This window comes from Enhydra lutris, unplaced genomic scaffold (genome assembly GCF_002288905.1).
Source record: "Enhydra lutris kenyoni isolate GAN:26980312 unplaced genomic scaffold, ASM228890v2 scaffoldscaffold38, whole genome shotgun sequence".
NCBI classification, from domain to species: domain Eukaryota; kingdom Metazoa; phylum Chordata; class Mammalia; order Carnivora; family Mustelidae; genus Enhydra; species Enhydra lutris.
The window spans coordinates 2,303,128-2,313,773 of record NW_019154122.1 but is presented as its reverse complement, the minus strand read 5'-3'; positions in this window follow the sequence as shown (position 1 = coordinate 2,313,773).

The following is a 10,646-nucleotide window of genomic DNA, read 5'->3' as shown; positions in this document are numbered from 1 at the left end:
GAGCCTGATGTGGGGCTCGATCCCAGGACCCTGAGATCATGACCTGAGCCGAAGGCAGTGGCTTAACCCACTGAGCCACCCAGGCGCCCCAAATTTTTGCTTCTTAAAACCATGTTTATTTGAGGGGCACCTGGGTGGTCCAGTCCATTAAGTATCCAACTGGTGATTTTGGCTTAGGTCATGATCTCATGAGTCCTGGGATCATGCCCCGTATGGGGCCTCACATCTGGCTTGAACTCAGCAAGGAGTCTGCTTGAAATTCTCTCCTTCTTCCCTTCCCACCACTCACACTTGTGCTCATGTGGGCTCCCTCTCTCTCTGCCTAAAATAAATCTTTTTTTTTTTAACCTATATATTTGATTGCTAGAGAAGATGGTTTTTCTCATATTTATTGATCATTTGTATTTCTTCTTTGGTCCATTCCCCTACTGGGATATAAAGGATTTTTCTTAGTATTTTGAGGGGATCTTTTTTTTTCCCCTCCGGATTTTATTTATTTATTTGACAGAGAGAGAGAGGGAGAGAGAATGTGCAAGTAAGGAGAGCAGCAGGCAGAGGGAGAGGGAGAAACAGGCTCCTCACTGAGCAGGGAGCCTGATTCGGGGCTTGATCCCAGGACCTTGGGATCAAGACCTGAGCCAAAGGCAGATGCTTAACTGACTGAGCCACCCAGGCGCCCCTGAGGGGTTTTTTATTGTAAGGGTGCCTCTATTCCAGTTATTTTCGTGGCAAATATATTCAGCTAGTTTGTGGTTTGCTTTTAGATCTCATGCATGGTGGTTTTTAAAAACAGCTTTATTGAGGTTTAATCTATATATTATAAAATAATGCCCATTATAAATATACAATTCAGTGATTGAAAATAAATGTACAGTTTGTTTATACATGTGCATGTATGTGTATATGTATACACAAGTATTTATATATGTACGTGTATATGCATATGTAACATAGAGTTTGTGTGTGTTTGTATATATTCTCAGTATGGCATATAAATATATGGTAGCAGAGAATTGTGCAGAGTTTTTTTTTTAAATACAACATATAGACGCTCATTGTATGTAATCATAGTTTTCTTAATACTTTTAGGTTCAAACTATGGTAGAGGTTCAAAAAATACTAGTAAACAAGTTTGTTAACATTCTTTTTGGAACTGTATTTCATAATCAATTGTTATTTATGTTTGTACCTGGAACATGGGAGGAGGCACACAGTTATGGGGAAAAATCGCATTAGTTCCGACCCACACACACACGGGGAGACCTTACGCACAAAAAGCAAAGACACAGAGATTTAATTATTTACTCTCACTGTACTCAGAGCTGCGTGACTTGGTTACCTCATAGCCTGCTGGCCTGGGGGAGTATCAGGTGACTTGGAGTCCTTGATGAGAAGTTGAAGGTGTAATCCCGTTCTGATTTAGGGCAAGATGACCTCTGCCCCATCTTTTGACTTTCCTCTCTGTCCTGGCTCCTGTGCACAGTGTGTCCCACTTTAGAGCATCTCTTTTTTTCTCTTTTTCCTTTCTTTAAGTCTGACTCTTTCTAGAGTTCTCTTTGCTCACTGGTAACTGCTGGAAAGGAATGACTTCTGGACCCTTCCCACTTTTATTTATTGAAAAAAATTTGGGGGGCATCTGGGTGATCATCTATTGGGCATATGCCTTTGGCTCAGGTCATGATCCCCGGGTCCAGGAATTGAGCCCCAAGTTGAGTTGGGCTTCCTGCTCAGTGGGGAGTCTGCTTCTTCTTCTCCCCCTGCCCCTTCCCCCTGTTCATGTTTTCTCTCTCTCAAATAAAAAAAATATTTTTAAAAAAATCAATCTTTTTTTTTTAGTAGGCTTTACACCCAGCATGGGGGTCGAACTCACAACCCCTAGATAAAGAGTTGCATGTTCTACCGACTGAACCAACCAGGTGCCCCTGGACCATACCTACTTTTAATGGACATTTCGGCTTAGTTACTTGCCCTGATGGTCAAAACACAATCACCTCTAGTTATGTTCCTTATGGCTGGCTCACCCCTCTCCTGGGATCCAGTCTCCTTTTCCCCAATCTTGCCATACCCATGAGACGGGGAGGCCAGATCCCCTAGGTTTGCCTTGTCTCCTGGGCTTTTGCCCTGTGAAGTAGGTGCTGTTGTCTTTATTTCTGGCGGACGGAGTTGAAGCTAAGAGAGGACAGGGATTTCCCCAGGATCCACAGGTTGAAGCTGTCTAGACATTTGCTATTCTTATTTCCTGCCCATGCCCTGTTCAGGGGATTCCCCACTTCATGTGTCTCAGCGAGAGGCAAAGCCTACCTCTCAGTTTAGTTACTATAAAGCCTAACACTTGTTTTCCCAGCATACCTTGCAGCTAAAGTGTGAACCTGTGCTCTAGGCTTCACCCATCATACCCTTCTTTTCAAGACTTGGATAGCATGGGCTGGAGCCACAAAGAAGCAGGGACCACAGAGAACTCTCCCTGGTGGCTGTGGTGGTCTCAAGAGTGGCAGAAACCAGTGCCTGGCCAGCCATCATTTGGCACTCTAGGACAGACAGCAACTCTGCTTTAAGTGCTGCATGGAGCCCTGAGGTTCAGACCCTAAGCATCATGGGAGTTTTGGGGGTGAGTGGGGTCTCCATGGTTGGGCTGGACATGGAAGCAGTGGATGCTATGGGCTGTCATCTTTTTTTTTTTTTAAGATTTTATTTATTTATTTGAAGACAGAGATCACAAGTAGGCAGAGAGGCAGGCAGAGAGAGAGGGGGAAGCAGGCTCCCTGCCGAGTGGACAGCCCGACTCAGGGCTTGATCCCAGGACCCTGGGATCATGACTGAGCTGAAGGCAGAGGCTTTAACCCACTGAGCCACCCAGGCGCCCCTGGGCTGTCATCTTTTAATGGGCCATATGGTTTTGGATAGCGAGCATCTCACCATCAACTTGGATAGACTGAAGATCAGAGAATCTTACCCCCAATTTCAGGATTGCCTAAGGCCCTGATACCCAAGCACAGTTCTGGGAAGGTGCAGGCCTCCCTCCAATTAGGATTACATTTTTCTATCCAGACAGGTAAGAGTTCAGAACCAGATAAGATTTGGCATAGAAAAATAAGGAAAAGAGTTTATATTGCATCTAAGTATTATGAAGCATAAAATTTTAGCTATACCTGGAAAATAACGCACAGGTTATAATTTTATTTAAGTCTCTGCTTGTGTCCACCCTTCTAATCAGCATCACAGCGACCCGACTATTTGGAGTGACTGGGAAAACCGGTCTGCATCTGAAGTTTGTGCATTTCCTCATTCGGATGTCTTCTAGTTCTCTTGGGTGATGTTGAGTCAAAAGACAGGGTCTGTGAAGAGCAAACAGTTTCCATTCTTCCATTTCATCCCTGCTTGACCACAACTCTCATGCCAACCCTCTTTAGGAATGCAGTGCATGACTCACTAGGAAGATCCCCTAAAAGCTAGAGACCTGAGAGGGAAGCAAACAAGGGCAGTGATGGTAATAAGCAAGTGTCTAAAAGGCTACAAATTATATGGAATATAATTCCATAAATTATATGGAATAAACTCTCAGATCTGGGGTCTTGAGAGCAAGGGGGGAAGTACAGGAACGACTGCCCTTAGGGACGCCCAAAGAAACAGGGACCATTAGGAATTCTCCATGGTGGCTAAAGTGGTCATAGATTGAGAGAGTCAAGAGTTTAATTGGGGCCAAAAAGACTGATAAACTTTAAAAGTCAGAGAATGCAAATAATTAAGTTGTTGTGGCTATAGGAATTGCTGGTACTTGAATAGCCTTAAAAGGACCCAAGCCATCACCCCTATTTGGCAGATGAGAACACTGAGGTTTCGAGAGAACCGAATGAATACATGGCTAGTTAGTGACAACATCACGACGGAAACTGGAGAGTGCTGGCTTTCTTTCCACTGTGGTTATGCTCCGTTACTGCTGTTTCCAGTTAACTGAATATTCTAATTACTTGCATTTGTTCACTGATGTCACAACACCATCAGGTTTGTGGCAGGGGGCAGGGCAGGGTTCCAGAGCATATAGCAGGTGAAATGGATAGTGGAATTAAAAGAGGATGAACTTTGGACTCAGAGGTGGGTTCGAATCCTTGTCCCAGCCCCTTTCTAGCTATGGTTATGAACCCTGGGCAGTTTACTTAATCTCCTTTACTTAATCCAAGGATCGAGATGATAATTTATACTTCATAGGATTTCATAAGGATTAAATATGTATATGTAGTAATAGATGTAAATGTCTTGCACATGGTAGGGGATCAATAAATAGAGTGTATTAATGTTACTGTCCTCAGTTCCGGTCCATAAGTAAGAGTTAATCTGTGAGAGAGTACTCTGCTTAGTACCAGATATTAACGTAGTTTTATCTCTGCTGCTAGGAACCCAAGGTTGGGAAATGATGGGTATTAAGAAAATAAAAAGTGAAACATTAAATATTTACAAGATTGAAGAGAGTAATCAAGGTCGTGATGTATGGGTGTTTAGGTTGTGCACCACCCAACACAAGGGTATAGTTTACACAGACTATAATGTGAATGGTGACCTCTGGATTTGTTCAGTGTACAACCTGAACAGTTATATGTGGCGGCCCTGAGGATAGCCTATGATTGATGATTTTTAATGAATAATTGGATGTTTTGTAATAAGGAGAGCAGAAAGCAGTTAACGGATTTTATGGTTGGAAGGTCCCTTGGAGGTATATGGCTCAACTTCCTCATTTTTCAGGTGTGGAAACTGAGATCCAGAGAGGGAAAGAACTGACATCATCCAGGGCAGAACTGGAAAAAGAATCATGTCTTCACGTTCTTTACTAATTGCTCTTTGTGTTTATGAATTATTTTCTTTGTGGATAGGAGTTACCATGCTGCACAGTGTCTTAAAATTTCCACAGAGAAAGATTTATAGCTGCTTTGCTTCTTCTAAACTTTGTCAGGAACAGACTCAGGATGGCTAAGCAGAAATTTATTTAGTTCTGGACCTTTGCACTTCAGTGTCTCGGAAGTTTTCTTGGGAAATGGTTCCTGTTGAGCAGCAGCCCCTGATCTCTTCTTGCTTGCTTCTGTTTCTGACTTGATATTAGCTGGCAAACTACACAGTTTACTAATACACCCAGCTAGGTTGTTAGCTTGGTATTAATCTGAGAACAGTGTCTCTGGAGGCCAGCTGAACTCCTTCGAAGTTTGCTGTGCAAAACTGATAAATGGCTTCAAATTATAATTCAGAATTAAATAGGCAGAAACTTAATGGGGCCTATGGGAGGCTGCTAGAAGCTAGATATGGGGTGATAAGTGCCTTGGGCTTCCAATTAATAGCCAGCTATGCATTGCCAACTCATTTTCCCTTTCCTCCACAGCTAGGTATCAGCCAGGAAATGGATCTGTGGGAAGCAATATGCCGCTCGGTGCTGCGGGGACGCCAGGAAGGCTAGTTGGTCTCTGTCAGTGGCACAGGCTAGTGGCATTCTGAGAATAGAAAGAGTCACAAGGCTGATTGAGCCTGGTGCCTTTAGGAGAGGGTGAGTGGAGGAATTAAACCTGGGCCATGACTTGAAAATTAGGTAGACTCGCAGCAAAGGAGGGAGTGAAGAAGAGATGGTGAATATATTTGGGGGTGGGAAGAATGACAAGCTTCCAAGCCTTGGAGGGAGAAATATACAAGATGCATTTGGGAAATAAAATATGGATTGCTCCCAGTGGAGTATTGTGAAATCACGGAAGGAAGCCGGTTCTAGCTTGGCAGGTACTTAACCTTTAAGCTGTGGGGTTTTGACTGCCCCTCTAAAAGTTTTCCCTGCAGCTCTTTCAAAAGGATCGTCCTCATTGCCGGCTTTTCCAACACCGGGGGGCAGGAGGTGGGTTAGGAGACCTCTTTCCTCCCAAGGGCTTCTTCTGAACCATCTCTAGCACGAAGGCCTTGTTCCTATAACTACTGTATCACCCAGTATGCCCAGCTCGGCCCCGTCCTCTCCCCACTTCCTGGTTATCTCCTCTTGCTCACTGCTTATCTTTTGGAGCTGGAATCATCAAGAATGTAAGCTTATGAAGTCACGTATTCCTGGGCTCCAGCCTCGGGTGTGCCACTATGTAGCTACGTGATCGTGGGCAACTTAATATCTGAGCTTCAATTTTCTTTTCTTTCTTTCTTTCTTTTTTTTTTTTTAAGATTTTATTCATTTATTTGAGAGAGCAAGAGAGAGAGAGCACAAGCAGGGAGAGCTGCAGAGGGAGAGGAAGAAGGAGACCACCCCACTGAGCAGGGAGCCCGATGCAGGACCATATACCAGGACCCCAAGATCATGACCTGAGCCGAAGGCAGACTCTCAACTGATTGAACCACCCAAGTGCCCCTGAGCTTCTATTTTCTTAGGTGTAAAATGGGATAGTAATAGCAACCATCTTGTCGAGTGGTTATTGGCATCCAACACTCATTCAGCTAGAAAGTAAACAGCCTAAAATAATTATAAATTGTTGTATATTTTATGAAGGGCTTGAGGTAGAGAATAAAGAGGGCAAATGTTGGGGAGGGGGTCTAGACGGGAGGGGCCCCTGAAGCTGAGACCCGAAGGAAGAGAAGAAAGGCGATATGGGATAGAGACATGCGGGGGCACTCAGCACAGCGCTGGCCCATGGGGAGTGCTCAGTAAATGTTAGTGATAATTATTCCCTTAGTGTTGCTGTGCTGTGCACCTGGCTCTCAGCCTTCCTCCGAGTCTTCAGTGTTCATGCCAATGACCCAGCCCACATCCGCCCTGTTCGTTCCTTTTTCTATCTTTTAAGATTTATTGACTTATTTTAGAGAGTGTGAAAGTGTGAGCTGGGGGATGGGGCAGAAAGAGAGGGAGACATGGGGCTTGAACGTGAGACCCTGAGAGCGTGACCTGAGCCGAAATCAAGAGTCAGAAACCTAACCAACTGAGCCCTCCCAGGGGCTCCCGTTCCTTTCCCTTGTCCACGGTTTCCTGAACTTTATTAAAGAAAAAGCAATGATGGTAAATCCCTAGAACATCATCAATCTTTCGGGTAACCTCCCTCGAAAATGTGGCATTCGATTTCCAGGCATATGCCAGAGCGTACGTGATTCCCGGTTGTATGAAGCAGGCGAGAAGTTGACCTCCTAACAGTGTTCATCCTCCGGCTTTCCCCAGTCTCCCCAGTCTTGGTCTGTCCCCCTGCCACTGCCCTTGGCCTGAGCTCCTTAATGTGTGGCAATGGTGGAATTTGAGCTGCTTCTTTAAGACTGGATCTCCTGTTCTGAGATATTCTTGATGAAGGCACCAGACAAAGCCCTCCTTTTGTTTGATTTGCTTTGGCAACTGCATCCTCCCTCCAGGACCTCCAAGATCCTCCAGGAGCTCTTGAACAAAAACGAAAATTGCCTTAAGCATGACCGAGTCCTCACCATGACTTCCCGAAGAAGCTTAGCCAAAACCATCACATCAGCCTGAAAACCTGGGTTATTTACATCCAGACTGATCGATGGTTCTGCATTTTTATTTTTTTATTTTTATTTTTTTAAAGATGTTATTTATTTATTTGACAGACAGAGATCACAAGTAGGCAGAGAGGCAGGCAGAGAGAGAGAGAAGCAGGCTCCCCACTGAGCAGAGAGCCCGATTTGGGGCTTGATCCCAGGACCCTGGGATCATGACCTGAGCTGAAGGCAGAGGCTTTAACCCACTGAGCCACCCAGGCGCCCCTGGTTCTGCATTTTTTGTTCACCGTCGATATGTTTTGCATTATCTGGTACCAAGTCCTTATAGTTTTCAGCATTCTCTCCATCCTCAAGTCCAATGGCTAAACCAAGGAGGCAGTCTGTTGCTTCTTGGCCATCTTGAATCTTGAAAGGACGGTTAACATCTCTGGGATACTGTTCAAAGAAACTGGACTCATCACTGCTGTGGATGTTTCTTAAATTACTTCTGTCTTCAGTCTTGTAGAGTCTGAGTTCCTGTGAGCTAAATAGTAAAGCTAAATAATAAAGTCTGAGTTACATAATGAAGTTTCTAAGTCATGTGTCATCTTTGCTGCAGTTGAGGCTAGCATGGTTGTGACATGGTTGTGACCTGGTCCTGGGTTCTTGCTCTGGTCCCCGGGCTTCTGCGGGGGGAGGAGAGATGAGGAGGAGTGGACAGCACAGGCAGTCAGTGACATGGCAAGTGTGGCCTGTTAGTTCTTTGACCTCCTCAACTCCAGTTACCATCACTTCTGCTCCACCTAAGGTACCCACTGCCGTGGCCACACGCTGGGCCTTGACTCCCCAGGAATCCTTTCTTAGCTCTCAAATGTGCACCATGCCTTCACACCCTTCCTTGTTTTCCCACCCAGTTGTTCCCATTAGACCTGTTCTTCAAATTGGTTAAAACTGCCAGACACTGGCCCCCTCTGGGTCTCTATTCACTTTCTCTAAGTTCCTCTTTTCCTGGTTATCCTGTCACACCTGCTTGCTGTTGGTGTTTGTTGCTATAACAAGGTCACGGTCTCTCGCAGCTGGGTCTTCAGTGTTGCCTGGTGATCTTTCTGTGGTTTCCTGATCCATTTTCTCTTTTATACTTTAAACCCCCTTCATTAGAACAAAAGGGGATCTAGAACCTCTCTTGTGTCAACGTCTTAATGGTCTCCCAACCCGTATCTGTGTAGCCTTGGACTCTTTCACGGCCTGGGAGCACACCAACTCCCCCTGTTCTTCCGCTGCCCAGCCAGCACCCCTGTCTCTGCCTGAGGACTGCCCTTGGGCTACCCAAAGTCCTTTGCGGCAGAGAACCAGAAATGGCTAGAAATTTAACCTCATCCCCCACTTCCAAAGGGCAGCCCTTAACCTCTGACTTGCGGTCTGGGAGGATAGCTACTCTAGCAAGATTACCCTCAGACTGGGACAACGTTAAGGCGTAAGAGCTCCCCTGAGGGGAAAGCCCACATCGAGTTGCCCTTCAGGACCCTTTGCTGTCATGGCATTTTTGCTCTGCCCCTTTCCTTCCTGCTCCTTCTTTCCACTTTCCTACAGGTTGTTCCCGGGAATGTTTCCTAGTAAATCCCTGCACAGGCATCCAGTCTTAGACAATCCACGCCCAGCTTTTCCTCCTCTTATCACAAAGGAAGAGCTGGTTTCTCTTCACTACGTCCCCCAGATATTGGTCCTCCCTGGCCTTCCCTGTTCTATGCTTTTGCATCGCTACAATCTGTATTTGTTTCCTAGGGCTGCGGTAATAAACACGAGACTGGGTGGCTCAAACAACAGAAATTTGTTGTCTTGTATTCTGGAAGCTCGAAGTCTAAGATGGAGGGGTTGGTTCCTTCTGAGGGTTGTGAAGAAAAGTCTGTTCTATCCTTCTCTCCTAGCTTCTGGTGGCTCACTGGCTATCTTTGTTGCTCCTTGGCTTGTAGATCTCTGCCTTCATTTTATATGGTCTTCCTCCTGTGTCGAAATTTCCCCTTTTTATAAGGACACCAGTCATATTAGATTAGGGCCACCCTAATTATCTCATTTTAACTTGATCACCCCATCTTCAAATAAGGACACATTCGTAAGGAGGTACTAGAGGTTAGGGCATCAACATATGATTATGGGGGTAAGGGACACAATTTAACTCATGACACCATCTCTATCCTCCCTGGCTTTCCTGAACTACAGATATACATGTTCATCATCTACAGGATTGCTCCCTCGAGTGCCCCATGTAAACCTTGAATTAGACGCTTTGTTTTCTGGTTTCTCAGCACTTTTCACTGTGTGGGGAATTTCCAGCCCCATGAGTCCCATTTCCTCAAGGGGGCACCGGGAAAGGTATTTCCCATGTCTTTTTGTGGTAAGGCTTCAGGCCCGTGAACTATTCTGTGCCAGTGAGACCCAGTCATGTGAGACTTTGATTCAGGAGGGAGGGATCTGAGGAAGAAGGCTTGGAGTGGACGCCATTTTCCTGGCAAGGGTGGTGGCAGAGGTGAATGGCTTTCAGGGCTGCCGTAGTTGCAAGCTGACTTGAGTTCTTGACTGGAAGCGACAGCATTAACTGGCACAGTAGTGGTTGGAGTCAAACAGAGATGCTGGCCACAGAGCCAATGATGGCATGAGGCAACATGGCGGCAACAGAAACAGCAGTTTCTTCCTGAGGCCAGGGTTTTGGTTTTAGATATTTATCTTGGATGCTTAATCTTGAATTTTTTTTTTTTTTTTTAGTTTCACACAGATTCTGTGGGCTCTTGATGTCATTTTAATGCTCTTAGTTTCTGTTTAATTTCTGTGATTTCTTGCCCTTTTTAGCAAAGTCCTTCAAGAAAGGATCAGGTCTTTCAAGAGGATTTTCTGTAAGAATTACCTGACAGTTCAAGGGAGTAAGTCTACCAGCAAGGAGGACATTAAGGGCAATTCCTTCCTTACCCCAACCCTCCCCACCTATTATTTTGGATTGTCTTAAGACAAAGACCTTTAAATTGAGAAGACAATTGGCAGAATACAGAGGTAAAAATCAGCAGGGCCTCTAGCTGGCTCAGTCAGTATAGCATCTGCCTCTTGATCTCAGGGTCCCAAGTTTGAGTCCCACATTGAGTGTGGAACCTATTTTTTAAAATAAATAAATAAAAATCAGGTCTGGAGCTCTAAAGGCTCTGTAGGGGAGACAAAGCTTTGCCCCATTCTATCTG